Source organism: Panthera tigris, chromosome C1 (genome assembly GCF_018350195.1).
Source record: "Panthera tigris isolate Pti1 chromosome C1, P.tigris_Pti1_mat1.1, whole genome shotgun sequence".
NCBI classification, from domain to species: Eukaryota; Metazoa; Chordata; class Mammalia; order Carnivora; family Felidae; genus Panthera; species Panthera tigris.
In genome coordinates this window covers 70237509-70254339 of record NC_056667.1, presented here as the reverse complement: position 1 = coordinate 70254339, position 16831 = coordinate 70237509, and the positions used below count along the sequence as shown (strand labels likewise).

At 34.0% G+C, this 16831-nt stretch overlaps 1 protein-coding gene and 1 long non-coding RNA gene across 4 annotated transcripts in view; one reads left to right on the top strand and one right to left on the bottom strand.

The window, feature by feature from the left end:
• LOC122241473 overlaps nt 1–1317 on the top strand; it is a 102698-nt gene extending 101381 nt beyond the window's left edge. Inside the window, exon 3 of the long non-coding RNA XR_006221642.1 lies at nt 839–1317. This is a non-coding gene — a long non-coding RNA (uncharacterized LOC122241473). The remainder of the gene's footprint in view (nt 1–838) is intronic.
• Nucleotides 1–16831, bottom strand: part of PRKACB (protein kinase cAMP-activated catalytic subunit beta) — a 125557-nt gene that overhangs the window by 44012 nt on the left and 64714 nt on the right. The gene's annotated exons all lie outside the window — the stretch shown is intronic.

Sequence of the window (16831 nt, the reverse complement as noted above, 5' to 3'; positions counted from 1 at the left end):
AATAAGTTAAACAGATTAAATAACACATCAAATAACATACCCACAAGAAGTATCTATCCATATGCTCATTAGTATATTTACACATAGAAATAGAATGAAAAATACTTGGGCATCCATATTCAAAAGTGTTTTTATCTAAGGCTTACAACACATTCTTTTTATATATATAAATATATATATATATATATATATATATATATATATATATTTATATATATATATATATATTTTTTTTAACCAGCCAAACCCTATTCTAGAAATCTGTTAAAAAATATCATATTCTATCCCTTTAATGTGTAGAGCAGTGTGTTCACTTTGCTCAAGGGATGCTTTATTTGCTTCGCCATATTCAAGCAAGTTCACTCAGAGCAAGTTCACTATAATCTTAGAATTTATAGTGAGTGTAAAAAATAACTTTACTGCAATGCATTTGTACATTTCAGTGGATGGGACTAGGCCTACTTTTGTTTTCTAAGATATCATTTGGTCTTGCACAAAATCACAGATGAATGGGTGTTTGGAAATTTAACAGGCGATAAAAACTATATTTCCTATTGCATTATCTATTTTATTCCTCTTTCTTTCTCTTATACTTTTTTTATTGGTTAATTCTTTGTCAAGTCTTGGTTACAAGTGAACAGTATAATTGACTAACTTTCACTAACCTGTTACAAAATAATTTTTTGTGAGACATATATGTAAATGATCAAATTACAGAAACTAATTCATTTAACTAATATGTACATAGAGAGATGGATATACCATGAATCCACATAGTGTACTAATTCACAGCTCATGTTATGTACATGCTTTCTCTCCCAACTTGCTCTCTATTTAGGGATGCTGTGGATTTTCTTGGCCATCCAAGTCATGTTTGATTAGAGAAGCTGGATGCTGACAGGATGAGGTAATAAAAACTTAAGCTAAATTTCTAGCCATAAACAACCCAAGTAATCTTTAAAATGCTCTTTCAAGAAATGTGCTTTACTTCCCTAATTGTTCAGAGACTTTTTCTTAGAGTAATATTATATCTATCACAGTCATATGCTAAGGATTTTCCATTCAGTTCTGAATTAAAATATTCTGTCTTGCTATCAGACAGTATAGAGCTGGGAGTGGATCCCTAGTTGATAGGGTGTGTACATTTTCAACTTTACCACACAGTAATACAGTAAGTGGCTCAATATATGTTGTGCAAGTTTATTTTGCCACCATATCTTTGATGACCCATACCCTCAACAAAATGTGTCACTAATATAATGGATATGAAACCATATCTTTTTATGTTTATTTATTTTTGAGACAGAGAGAGAGAGAGAGAGAACCAGCAGGGGAGGGGCATAGAGAGAGGAAGACAGAGAGAGAGAAACAGAGAGAGAGAGAGAGAGAGAGAGAGAGAGAGAGAGAGAGAGAGAGAAAGAGAGTGAGAGGATCCCAAGCAGGCTCTGCGATGTCAGCACAGAGCCCAATGTGGAGCTTGAACTCATGAACCATGAGATCATGACCTGAGCTGAAATCAAGCGTCGGATGTTTAACCGACTGAGCCACCCAGGGGCCCCTGAATTCATATCTTCTTGTTAAAGATTAGGTAAATGTCTCTCAGTAAAATTTTATAATTTTTTTCCTTAAAAGTCTTATTATGTTTTATTAGATTTAGTCCTAGGTTCTTTAGAGTTTGGGTTGCTATTGTAAAAGCAAAATTTATTAAAGCAAAAAGTATTAAAAATTACCATTTGTTTATTACTGATGTATAACTGATGTTTATATATTGATCTTACTGTATCTGGCAAACTCTCTTATTAATTCTAAAATAACATTGGTAGATTCTCTTGAATTCTCTAAGCAGACCTATCATCTGTGAATAATGACAATTTTGTTCCATCCATTTTTTTATTGCCTTACTTACTGTGCAGGTTATGACTAAGAGTTCAATATTGTACAGAAACAGACAATGAGCATCCGTTTCCTGTTCCTAACCTCAGAGACAATGTTTCTAATTAATTTTCTTTTCCCATACTTTACTTGTAAAGCTCTACTTGACTCAATAAATAAATTTAAGAGTATCTCCTCTTTTTCAGTTCTTTGAAAGATTTTGTACCAGACTGAAATTTTCATTCTTTGAATATTTCCTAGAACTTGACTGGAAAACTGCCCAGTCCTAATTTTGTTAAGTTTTGAAAAAAGATTTTAATTATGATTAAATCTTAAATAGGTACAGTTCTCATCAGTTCTTTCAAAAGTCTTTTCCACGAACTAACCTTCGGTTCTGATGGATTTTTATTTTCTATTCTACTGGTTTTTGCTCATGTCTTCCTTAGTCTTTTTCTTCCTTTGATTAACCTTGCCTTGCTCTCTCTACTTATTTACTTGAGTACTTACATCATTAATGTCCTTCTCCTTTCCTAACATAAGCATTTAAAAATTTGTCTCTAAATCCACTTTAGCTGTACCCCACAAATTCTCATTGATAGCTGAATTTTAACTTCATGAGTTTATTCTTGACCTGTGAGTTATTTGACTTTTTGTAATCCCTAAATATAATATTTGTGTGTTTGTTAATCTGTTCAATTAGTCTTTTTTACTGATTAAACTTAATTGCTTTGTGGGCAGAGACTATGGCCTATATGTCAATTCTTTAAAATATCTTGAATATGTTTAGTTGAGTGTTCTATACATTTCTGTGTATTCCCCCGTTACTAGGTGATTATATGAGTTATACTAGCATAACACTCTTTATAAATATCCATAAATCTTACATATTTACAATTTCTCCTTCTAAATGGTCAATTTTGTTTTATATGTTTTGAGGTTCTGTTAGAGATGCCTGGTCTTTTTTCTCTTATATATGTTTTTGTGTGATTATTAATTTTAAATGGTAGTCTGTGACAATTCTACCTCTTGACATTCTTGGAAAGGTCTAATCCTGTTGTATTTGCTGAATATTGTTTATAGTAGATGTGTGTGTATCTATTTTGATTTTGGATTGTGAATTTATGTTTAATTTTTTTAACGTTCATTTATTTTTGAAAGAAAGAGAGAGAGAGAGAGCATGAGCTGGAGAGGGACAGAAAGAGACGGAGACAGAATCCAAAGCAGGCTCCAGGCTCTGAGCTGTCAGCACAGAGCCCGATGAGGGGCTTGAACTCATGAGCCTTGAGATCATGACCTAAGCCGAAGTCGGACACTTAACCGACTGAGCCACCCAGGCATCCCTGGATTGTGAATTTAAAGTTCAGTTGGGCTTTATCTATGATAAACCTGCAGGGTTTGACTTGGGAATATGTTTTGTATTAGCTTCCGCCTGGCATCCCGTGGATGTTACTAGCCTGGGACTGCCACAATAATTTTATTTTATTTTATTGGTGATTCTTAAACCACATAATTAATACAGATTAAAATGTGAAATTTACTGGAGAAGCAGTTGATTACAAACTCTCAGGAGAGGCATCCCACACACATACACACATTCCTCCCAAGTCCCCAGGAATCTAGGCCAAGAAATACAAGCTTCCTTATTTTTGCCCTGTGTCAGTGGAGAGGTTTTATTTTCTCAACTATGCTTTCACTGAGGTTACAATCCTTTGAGGATCCTGGCTTTACATAGGGGTCTAAGAAATCCTAAGATGCATGGATCTAATAAATTGTCTTCTGTCTCGGTGAGGCCATTTAAAATGAAAGCCCTTTGGCTAGCCAAGGAATGAAAATCTCCTCAGGGTAGTCAAAGTATGCTTCCCCTTACACCTAAGATTTTCATTTACCACTTCACTTTCTGTACACTGAGGGTTTCTATTATATTCTTGTAAATTCAGATATTCATTTCAAGGGATGCTTGATACATTTTATTCAGCATTTCTAGATACTCTTGTGTCTTCATTAATCTTTGCTCTAGAAAGCTTTTCAAATGATCTGATCTGTTTGGATTTTTTTTCTTTATAAGACAAGTTTTGTGTTAAGTTGTAAGATGCAAAGATAGATGTTTGTAGAGCTTTTTACCTTAGAAATTCAAAACTCCTATCAGGATGTATTCAGGTATTGGGGCACCTGGGTGGCTCAGTCGGTTGAGCGTCAGACTCTTGGTTTCAGCTCAGGTTATGATCTCACGGTTTGTGAATTCAAGCTTCACATTGGGCTCTGTGCTGGCAGCGTGGAGCCTGCTTGGGATTCTCTGTTTCCTCTCTTTCTCTGCGCCCCCCTCTCCCTCTTGTGCTCTCTCTCTCTTAAAATAAAGAAATAAGCTTTTTTAAAAAAAGGGATATATTTAGGTGTTGGTGTTTGTGTTAATCTTTGTCAAAATACAATGAGCTCTTTGAGTCTACAGATTCAGAGTTTTTTTCCAACTAAGGAGTTTTCCTCAATCATATTTTTTATTATTGCTCCTGTTTTATTAGTCATCATCTGTTCTGAAGGAATGCTATTCGTTCAATGTAGAGTTTCCTACTTTTATCTGACATACTTTTTATTTCATAACTTTTATCTTGTCCGTTCCCCTGACATTCTAGTAGGATTTATCAAGCTAGTTCTTCATATCATTAATTTACTTTCCTGCAATGATTATTTTTCTTTTTAATGCTTCTAAGGCAGCTTTATGTTCTGCAAATACCAGGTTCATCTTCTTATAACCATCCCTTATCATATCATTAGTATTCCTTTTCTGTTCCTGCCTCTCAGCCAGTTCTTTTCATCCTAGTCTCTCTCTCTTTCTTTTATCATTCAAGTAAACACAGATTCATGTTCACTTGGAATTTTTAAGAATTGAACACAGACTACCTATAGTTTCTTATTTTTAAACCCTTCCCACAAATATTTTCAAAATATAAGTTCACTCTTTTCCTCCTGAAGTCTGTGATTTATCCTTAAGTGATGCATAATCTTTCATAGGCTCCATATTGTTGCTTTTCTTGTTTATCCATTTTTAAACAATGAGAAACCTTTTAAAACTTTGGGGCACCTGGGTGGCTCGGTCGGTTAAGCTTCCGACTTCGGCTCAGGTCATGATCTCACGGTCCGTGAGTTCAAGCCCCGCGTTGGGCTCTGGGCTGACAGCTCAGAGCCTGGAGCCTGTTTCAGATTCTGTGTCTCCCTCTCTCTCAGCCCCTCCCCTGTTCATGCTCTGTCTCTCTCTGTCTCAAAAATAAATAAACGTTAAAAAAATTTTTTTTTTTTAAAACTTTACAAATACACCCAAATAAGGTAGTTTTTCTCACCTCCTATTTTGAGAGTGTTAGAATCAACTTCTCAGATATTTTAATTGGTACATATTCATATTATCAGTTAAATAATACAGGGACTTTCAGAAATGGGAGTGGAGCTAGGACTACAGGGTATCTGGCCGGTGGTGATACCTACCAAGTCAGGGAAGAGCCCTGTTATATCTGGAAGTAGAATAGCCACGTTTTCAACTTGGAATAGTCTAACAAATTCTTGGATGTCCAGACAGTTTTAAAACGAAAGTAATCACAAGTGTTGGATCTTCTACTCATCTCCACAAGTCTCTTTCTTGTAAGCTTCATCCATCCCTCCAAGTTAGTGAGAGTGAAACTACTATCTACTTATTTTCCATGAAGGCAAGCTCCTCAAAGTAAAACTGTCGCTTAGACTTTGGTGTCTGATCTTTAATCTGATAGTGCACATTTCTGGGCAAGTACACCTTCTTAAAATCAAAACTGATACACTGATTTTCCAGTTTTGTGTCCTTATATTTTTAATCTAGAAAATATAGACCTAGAAAGGGGAGTTAAGTAAATGTTTGTGATCAATTCTGTAACTTTCCTGTCATTCATAGTAGGGTAAGCTTCTTCAGAGATTTGCTCTCCACTGGAGCTAGGCCAATAAGAGTTCTCATCTGGAATTTTGGAATAAGGGTGCTAGTTATATTCTGATAAGCATATGAACCAAAAATTAAAATACATGACTGGTATTTTTCATTGATAACGTAAGAAAAGTACTCAAATATGGGTAGTTTTTAGTCATTCGTTTATTCTACAAGAATCTATGAATTCATTACTATGTTTGGTGCATAGGGGTAAACTATGGGAAACACATAGATGAACTCAGCACCACTACCCTCTACTGAAGGAGTTCAAAGTTTGGAGACTGGAAACTGACATGCCAGGATATAACTTCAGTATAACACAAAAATTGTTTTGGGAGTATAGGGGAATCACCTAACTCTACAGAGTCAATGATGAAGGCATTTGAAAAGCATAGCTGGTTTTCATAATTTTTATGATAAAATACATACATATGAAAAGGTAGCAAGGAATAATATGTAGTATAGCTAGATCAGAACTTTATGAAAGAGATGCAGATAAAGCCAGAATGGTAGGTAACTGATCTTACATGCCTTACTTTAAGGAGTTTAACCTTGATATTAGATACAATAAGGAATAACTGAAAGTTTTCATGTTGGGTTATGAAATGGGCATACTGGCATTTAAAAAATGGCAGCACATTAAGTGGTCTGGAGGGATATAAAACTGGAAGCTGAGAAACGAGTGAAGCAGTTACTGCAATAGGGCTGAGAATATACAGAATACCTAATCTTAGGCATTCCCAGTGTTAGTGAGACTAGAGAAAATTGAGTGATTTCTGAGACATTTCTGATGTAGAATCAATAGAAGTTAATGGCTGAGTGCATGCCTGGGGTGGGTTAAAAACAAGTTAGGAATGACTACAAGGTTTCTGTTTTAAATTCCTGTGTGGGTCTGGGATTATTAACAGAAATCAGGATCAATGAAAAAGGAATAGATTTGGGATAGAAAGAAAATTCACTTTTGAACTGAATGTTCAGGTAACATCTGAAGATGTGGGCATGGATGAGATCATTCAGAGAGAATATAGCATTAAGAGAGGTCCAAAGATAGATTCTCTGAGAAACCTAACACTTAATAGGCAGGAAGGAGAAAAAGAGTAGCTTTTTAACTAGAAAAATACCACGTGCACATAAATACCACATGTATGGCTATAAACTCAGATGAAAAAGTCTAACATTTGCTTATTTTTACAAATAAAATCACACTTCATTTGTAATTTTCCACCTTTTGATGGCTAAGGCTTGTAACCACTTATGACAGGAGTAAAATTAGTTGAAATTGGGCAATACTGAAAAGTCAGAATGTCTAATTGTGATTACTATGATTCCTGTGTTAGACAAGCCAATATGGCCAAGTGTATCAAATACTACCTGAATAATCCATAGATTCTTCAAAGAGAAATAAAGCAATAGAGAAGCAGCAACAATCTTCTTCAGCTACAACCAATACATCCAACTGTAAAACCTCTAGAACACCACAGTGGCTACCTAAAAATTCTGTTTTATACCGAACTTTCAAAGAGAAAACACGCATTGGCCAGAGTCAAAGAAATCTAATATTTAAAGTATGAAAACCAGGCATATTCAATTTTGATACCCATAGAAATCCTAAGAAATGTTAACATGTTAATTTTGTAAATATTAGCCCAAATTTAAAACACTAATTCAGAAGGATCTGTCTACTAACAGGAAAATAACAATAACAATTCTTAATGTCTTGCATATAAAAACGTCCGTTAATGTCTAACATCATTTCACAAACAAATACTTAACAGTGTGGAAGAGGCTTATGTTATATGGAAACAGGAGAAAAGAATATTTACTGGCAGTAATGAGGTGATCTTCATTTATGGAAGAAAAGGTACATCTGTTTTGAATTCTATCCTTATATAGCAAAAATCCAACTCTCTCAGGTTCTGGATTCCAATTCCAAATCTTTTAAGTGTAAATTATAGACTGTTACGTTATAAGAAAAATAATATAACAGTTTTCCTAAAAATGTCTTCAATTCAAGGGTTAACTTATAAATATCCTCTTTAGTTAAGCAAAAAGATGCTAATGAATTATGCTGTAAGCAAATATTTCTCACTCTAACAACAGGATATCTATTTTTAGCTGCAGGTTTGGCTTAAAGTGAACAGCTCTCACCCTATGATAAACTGCAGTATATACTGTAAGATATTTTCTCAAAAAGCATTTTTGGAAATGTTTCAAAAAAATAAGTCACATTATAAAAACATAAAAGGAAACTAATGATCATGAAAGTACTTATTCTAACAAATTATTTCCCCCAAAAAAGTATCTCTGAAAAATTTTAATAAAGCCTCTAAAACCAAAATGCACATATTTATTTCATCATTAAATCTCTATTTCTCAAAGAACTGTAGTTAAAAGCAACCAGTAAACCAACAAAATTCTGGCAGCATCTTATTCAAGACTAGGGTTTTTTTTAATGTAATAAAAAAGAAGCTAACAAGACTTAACATTAGAATGACAAAGCCAATAAATGGAAAGTTCAATTATCTTCAGGATCAGATAATAAAAAGAAATTCCTCCCTTATCACGGTGGGTCTTTTACTCACTAATTTATAACACAATTAGTAACAACAGTATTTAATGAATACAATAAATCAAACCATAAAGAAAATTAGAAAATGATTATTGGTATCGACTATTAATAGTGGTTTTACTTGTTCACAGTTCTCAATGGATTTTAAAAACAAATTACTATAATGCCAAAATGCAAAAGCATCAATAGAAAATGTAATTCACTGTAGCTCTGGCTTTACAATTGCCCCTTTAGAAAATATTTTTCCCTCGTATAGTTAAATATTTCTAAAAAAATATAGCTGCAGTGGCTCCGAGAGCATACTTACCACTCATGATGAAAACCAACCTTTCCAAAACATATTGCTCAAAACAACAATCCAACAGCAAAGGGAGTTATGCTAATCTCTAGAGGTGGAAGAACCGATGGTGTAAACACATACACTGGAACATGCAGCACACAGAAAATGAAAATAGCTTTCTTTTGTTTAAAAAAGAAAAGCCCCTAGAAGCAAAGCATAACTGCCCGGCATGAGATATCACTAGTAAACATCAGATTAATGCCAAAGATGTGTATAACTAGATTTAATTTCTTTCAAGCTGGTTATTCTAGCCTCCTTCATATACCACTAGAACAACTCAAAATGGCAGGGAGAAAATGTTCAAACCAGGATGTATAAGATGTTCTCAATTATATCAGCATGAGTTGTTACCACGGCAACATTAGACCAGAATTATCGGTTCACTTGTAACCAAGGAGTAGCTTTTCTAAAGCTTTAATCAAGCAAGACAAATAAAATATCTTTTTATTTTAGAGCCACATGATTTAAAAATTACCACGTTTCTTAAATTTAAGCAGTTATCTACCCTTTTTACATCTTTCAAAGATCTAAAAAAAATTGCTGTTTTCTTCAAATACTCACACAATCCCATGTTGAACCTGGCAAGGAACAAACAGCAGAATGATTGCACCTAAACGTCTTTCAATTACACCAGCTCTTACTGCTAGCTGTGGACCTCACTGATATTAAAATGCTGTGTGCTGTTGCTAGTGACTATTGGCGATGAATCTTATTGCCCAGATCGCTGATAGCTTTCATTTTTCATGAGCCAGAAAGCTATACTGCAGCACAAATGTTAACCATTTAAACATTCTGTATTACGGAAGAGACAAAACACAACACTATAGATTTCATTTATAAAGCAGAATCATAAAATGCATTTACAAACTTCTATTCGATTCGGCATTACAAACAGCGTCAGATGCCAGTAACGTGGTTTTCAAAAGGGAATAACATACAAAAAGTTACTGGTGATCATTGTTGAAGTGTGAGATTCCTTACATCAAAAAGGATTAAGACGACAGATTGTATAGCAAGGTGGGCAGACTGGATGGCATGATGAACAGACTGTTCTGATTCCCAGAGACCTAAATTTTGTACCAAAATGGTACAAAGGTTCTATAGAATGGTACCTCATTAAGTGGAACTTCAGCAAGTGAACTTGCCATTTGAAAAGCTCCCAGGTGAGCTAGGACTTCTGGTGATGGGGCCATGAATAAGCCAGAAAATCTCCTACGAAACAACTAAGAAGCTGGACAAAATTGCCAAAAACGATGACTTCATGGCTCTGGGAACCTAGCAATCACAAACAGTAAATTGAGAAGCATTTATTCACGAAAAACTGCTGAACTCTGTATAAGAACGGTGGGAGTCTAAGGTGGTCTTGCTCAGTGCTGCTCCTGTTCCCCCAACAGCTCAGTCAGTGCAGTACTTCCATCAGGTGGGGCTGGCCTTGACAACTAGCAGCTTTGCTGCCAGAGGGGCTGACGTGGTATACAGAGCAGGCCAAAAAATCCCACACAAGTGATGTTGTCAATAAAAAAAGCAAACTGTAGGAAATGAACAGGGCAAGTGTCCAGCTTTGCTAGTCTCAAGTTGTGGCCTTGGTAGGGGTGAGCAGCAGACTGGTAGTCTAGCAAGAAATTTAACACAGAAAATGGAAATGAGAGAGTCAGAGAGGACGTAAACATATCCCTAGCTAACTGGGAAGCTATTCCTGTAGGGGAGACCCCAGAGGACCCTACAGAAATTTAAAGCTGGTACAGACTTGAAAACCGCTTCAAGTGAAAACACTGAATGTGCTCCTCAACCCACAAATGCAGTCTTGCTCACAGCGTTTGAGGACAACCTCTGATCAATCACTGAATAACAACTAAGTTACAAAGACACAGGGTAATTCCTAGCAGAGAAATTAGCAGCCAGACACCATGGGGGACAGTCCATATATTAAGGCCAAAAAAGTTATTAAAAATAAATACATACATACATATATACATACAACCAGGAAGAAAAGAGAATCAGAATCCAGAAGTGCCACAAAAATAGTATTTTAAAACAATCAGTGTTTTTTGACAAAAATATGTGACAATAATGAAGAGAAAAGGTAGTCAATAGAAAATGTCTCTGAATAGGTCAAAATATAGGATTTGGCAGACAAAACAGCTATGATAAATACATCAAAGAATAAAAGAAAATTACGTTTAAAGAATTAAAGGAAATTATAATGACAATGATATAAGAAGGAGAGTTTCAATACAGAAAGAGAAACTATTTACAACATAAAAATCATAGACTTTGAAAGTACAATAACCAAAATTTACAAACTCACTACGTAGGCCCAACAGAAGATCTGAGGAGGGCAAAGACTTAATTAGTGAACTTGAAGACAGATGAACAGAAATATCCAGACCGAAGAATACAAAGAACAAAAGACTGGAGAAAAATGAACAGATCCTCACATATTTGCGGGATATCAAGGGTACCAACATACATGTAATAGGAATCCTAAAAAGAGTGCAGAAAGACAAAGGGCAAAGAAAAAATATTTCAAGAATAATGGTTGAAAGTCCAATGTGGAAAACATTACCCAACAGATCCAGGAGTTCAAATAATATCAACTAGAATAAACCAAAGAGATTCATACCTAGACACATCATAGTCAAGTTTTTGAAAGACAAAGACAAAATCTTAAAAGCAGCAAGAGAAAAATGGCTAATCATGCACAAGGAAAAAGCAATATGATCAATGACTTTCTAACAGAAATAAGAGAGGTTAGAAGGCAGTGGAATGATATCTTCAGAGTGCCAAGAGAAAAAAGAAACAAACCTGTTCACAAAAATTCTCTATCCAAAATATTATCCCTCAAAAACAAAGGTGAAATAAAGACATTCCCAAATAAACAACTGAGAATGTTTGTTGCAAGCAGAAATACTTAAGGATGTCATTCAGGATGAAAGGAAATGACACTAGGCAATACTCAATTGACAGGAAGAAATGAAAAATGCTGGAAATGGTAAAAATAGAAGTAAAAGATTTTATAAATACATACTTTTCTGTTCTCTTAATTTCTTTAAAGGACTTCAGCTGTATGAAATTGCATTGCTGAGTTTTACAAAAATACACATGTAATATGTGTGAAAATAATAACACAGAGTTGGAGAAGATATGGAGCTATCTTGGATCAAAATAGATTTACTAGATTTAAATAGATTTACTAGATTTATCCTGAAGTAGAATGCGATAAGATAAAATGTACTTTATAACCCCTAAATCAAACAGTATGAAAATATCTTTTAAAAATTTAGTTAAAAAACAAAGAAAAATTAAAATGACACCTAATAAATATTTGTTTAACACTAAAGAAATGAAAAGGAAACAATAACAACAAAAACTGTAAGACATACTGAAAACAAACAGCACAGTAGAAGATGTAAATCCAACCATATCAATAATTACACTGAATGTGAATGGAACAAAGATGGATCAAAGGCAGAAATTATCAGACTGGATAAAAAAAAAAAAGGCAGGATTAAAAAAAGAAAAAAGCAGGGACCAACTATATCCTGTCTACAAGAGCCACACTTCAGATTTAAGGATACAAGTAGGTTGAAAGGAAAAGGAAAAGAAAAAGATATACCATGAAAATAGTAACCACAAGACAGCTGGAGTACCTAAATCAGTATCAGACAAAATAGACTTCAAGAGAAAAAAAAAAAAAAAAACAGTACTTCAGACAAAAAAAGACATTTCATAATGATAAAAAGGCCAATACATCTGAGAGAGTTAACAATTAGAAATGCATATGCACTGAAAAAAAAAAAAAACAGCCTCCAAATACTAAAACAAAAATGAGAGAATTGAAAGGAGGGCGTCATTATTCAACAATTGTATTTGAAGATGTCAATATTCCCCTCTCAATAATTCATGGGAAAACTAGACAGAAAATCAGCAAAGATGGAGAAAACTTTGAATAATACCATTAAATTTTGACATTTATAAAACACAGCACCTAACATCATCAAAATACATAGTATTTTCAAGCACACATGGAAATTTCCACATTAAGCATAGGCTAAATACTATAACAAATTTCATATTTGAAAGGACTGAAAAATCATTCAAAATATGTTCTTTGATCACAACAGAATTAAATTAGGAATCAGCAACAGATGGAGGGCACCTGGGTGGCTGTTGGTTGAATGTTGGACTTCAGCTCAGGTCATGATCTCGGGGTTTGTGAGTTCAAGGCTGGCGTTGGGCTCTGTGCTTACAGCTCAGAGCCTGGAGCCTGCTTCAGATTCTGTGTCTCCCTCTCTCTCTGCCCCTCCCCCATCACACTCTGTCTCTCTCTGTCTCTCTCTCTCAAAAAAAAAACACAAAAAAAGAAATTAGTAACAGAAAATTTGGAAATCCTGAAATATTTGGATTTAAATCACAAAGAAATCCAAAGGGCAATAAGAAAATATTTTGAACTGAATGTAAAAGAACCTACAAAAAATCGACATTTATGAAATGTAGACAAAGCAGAGCTTAGAAGGAAATTTGTAGATTTAAACACCTATATTAGAAAAAATGGAAGGTCTCAAACAATAATTTAAGCTTCCACCTTAAGAAACTCAAGAGAAAAGATCAAATTAAACCAAAACCAAACAGCAGATCAGAACAGACTTCAGTGAAATAGAAGATAGAAAACAACAGAGAAAATGAGTAAGTCCAAAAGTCTTACTGATAAAGCTAGACTGATGAAAAATTAAAACAAAACATGACAAAACAAAATAAGACAAAATAGAGAAGATACTAATTACCCAAATCAAAAATGAAAAGACAACATCACCCCTGACACTAGATGAATTTAAAAAATTATAAAGGAATACTATAAACAACTTTATCTTGATTATATAACTTAGGTGAGATGGACAAATTCACAGAAAGACACAGGTGCTGGAACTAGCTCAAGAAGAAATAGAAAATCTGAAGATACCCGTGAACAAATTAAAATGTTGAATTAATAATTAAAATTTTTCTCACAAAGAAAAGCTCAGGTCCATATGGCTTCACTGGGGAATTCTATGAAACATCCAAAGATATAATATCAATTCCATATAAACTTTTTCAAAATAAAGAGGAGGATGTGACACTTCCCAACTTATTCCATAATGTCTGATACCAAAGCTAGACAAAGATCAAAAGAAAATTACAGACCAATATCCATCACAATGCAAATATCTTTATCAAAATATTAACAAACCTAACCCAGCAGTATAGAAAAAGGATTATATACCACGACCACGTAGGATTTATCCCAGGAATGCAAGGTTGGTTCAACATTGAAAATCAATTAATGGAATACCCTGTATTAATAAAATAAAAGACAAAACTACATAATTGTCTGAATATACAGGAAGAAGTATTCCAAAAATTCAACACCTGTGATCAAAGCTTTCAACAAATTAGGACTCATAGAGAATTTCCTCCAGTTGATAAAGGGCAAGTGTGTAGGGGGCTCCGTAGCTTACCTCATATATAATGGTGAAAGACGGAATGTTTGCCCCCTAAGACTGGGAATAAGGCAGGAATGTCTACACTCACCACTTCTATGCCATTTTATGTTAGAGATTCTTGCCAGTGCAATGAGGTAAGAAAAAGGTATACAGATTGATAAGAAAGAAAGCTGTCTTTATTTGCTTTTTTATGACATGATTATATATGTAGAAAATTCTAAAAATCTACAAAGAAACTACTAGAATTAATAAATAAGTTTATTAACATCATAGGATGTAAGATTAATATACAAAAATCAGTTAGATTTTAATTCACTAGGAACAACAATCCAAATGTGAAAGAAATCACTCCATTCACAAGAGTATTAACAAAAATAAAATACTTAAAAATCACACACACACACACACACACACACACACACACACACAATGGAATATTACTCAGCCATAAAAAAGAATGAAATCTTGCTATTTGCAACATACGGATGGAGCTAGAGTATTATGCTAAGCAAAATAAGTCAGTCAAAGAAAGACAATACCAAATGATTTCACTCATATATGGACTTTAAGAAACAAGACAAATGAGCAAAAGGAAAAAAGATAGGAGGGCAAACTAAGAAATAGACTCTCAACTTATAGAGAACAAACTGATGGTTACCAGAGGGGAGGAGGGTGGGAGGATGACTAAAAAATGTGATGGGGATTAAGAGCACACTTGCTGTGATGAGCATCGAGTGTTTTATGGAAGTACTGATTCACTATATTGTACACCTAAAACTAATATTACACTGTTAACTAACTGGAATTTAAATATAAACTTTAAAAGATCAATTTTAACAAGACTTCTTCACTAACAAGTAGAAAACTGCATAGAAATTAAAGGCTGTCTGTTAAATGGAGAAATATTTCATCTTCATGGATCACAATACTCAATTCCAGCATATTTTTTTTTAAAAGAAACTGATAGCTGATGCTAAAAATTGGATTAAAAGTGCAGTAAAAATTGGATAACCATATGAAGAGGAAAAAAAAAAAAAAGAACTTCACTCCGTATCTCACATCATATACAAAACAACTTAAAAAACGGATTTCTAGATGAGAGCAGAGAATAAGAATCTTCATTGCCTTGGGTTAGACAATGATTTCTTAGGATTTGGCACCAAAAGTACAATCTATAAAGGTAAAAATGATAAATTGGACTTAATTAAATTGCAAACTTTTCTTCTTCAAAGAGATCATTTAAGAAAACAAGACAAACCATAGAATGAGAGGAAATACTTGGAAGTTATCTATTTGGTTGACAACTTGTGTTCAGCCTATACAAAGAACTTTCAAGACTTGATAGTAAGAAGGTAAAAAGCCTAAATTTTGGAGGTGGGCAAAAGATTTGAAAACACATTTCTCCAAAGTAGATACCCAAACAGCTCATAAGAGCATATGAAATTATGCTCAACATCATCAATCGTTAGGGAAATACAAACTGAAACCACACTGAAATAATAGTTCACGTATAACAGAATGGTTATAATAAAAAAGACTGATGATATCAAGTATTGACAAGAATGTAAAGAATCTGGCCCTCATACATTGCTGGTGGCAATGTAAAATGGCAAAACCACTTAAGAAAACAATTTGGAAGTTTCTTAAAAGAATAAACATAAACTTAACATACGACCCAGCAATTCTACTCCTAGATATCTACTTAAAAGAACTGAAAGCATTTGTCCACTCAGTCTTATATGCAAATGTCTATAGAAACGTTATTCAAATAACCAAAAACATTCCTGAGTGCATAAAGAAAATGTGTTATTTTCATAAAGCATGCTATAATTCAGCAATAAAATTGTTGATATGTTCTATAACATGGATAAACCTCAAACACATTATTCTAAGTGCAAGAAGCCAGAAACATTGATTGATTGCATTACATATTGTATAATTCCATTTATATAAAATGTCCAGAAAAGGAAAATCTGTAGGGACAAAAATCTATAGGGATACAAAACAGATCAGGATTTGTCTGAGGTTGAAGTGGAGACTAACTGCAGAAGGGTACAAAAGAACTTTTTGAGGGGATGGAAATATTCTAAAAATGAAATGTAATGATAGCTACAAAATTCTATAAATTTATTAATAAACATTGAACTGTACTTATAAAAAGTGAGTTTATGGTATATATAAATTATACTTAGTTTTTTAGAAAGTTATCAAGTGCTTCTCTATGGATGTAGAGACAGTGGCTTGAAGCGGGTCTTCTATGTTCTGGGAAGAATCACTTTAGTGGACAACTTAATTATGTAAATATAAGGCTGGTAGGCATCCATTAGCTTGGGGGAATGATCTAACAAAAACCCTTTGGAGTGAGATAAAGGCTGTTCCTTCCTAATACCCAATCGTAAACAAAACTAATTAAAGGGAAGGAGGAAGTAGATCCGCATTAAAAATAAAACAAGGATTCTAAAAGAAAGGGATTAAAACCTAGACCCCGTTCTTTCTAAGATTCAGAATTACCAGAATTTCTTTCATGAATTTTAGTGATAGTATCTGTGGCCCATGAGTAGGAAGGCACACTAAGTAAGCTTTATCAAAGAGGAAAAGAGAATGTGAGCTGGTGATTTAGGCTCAACAAT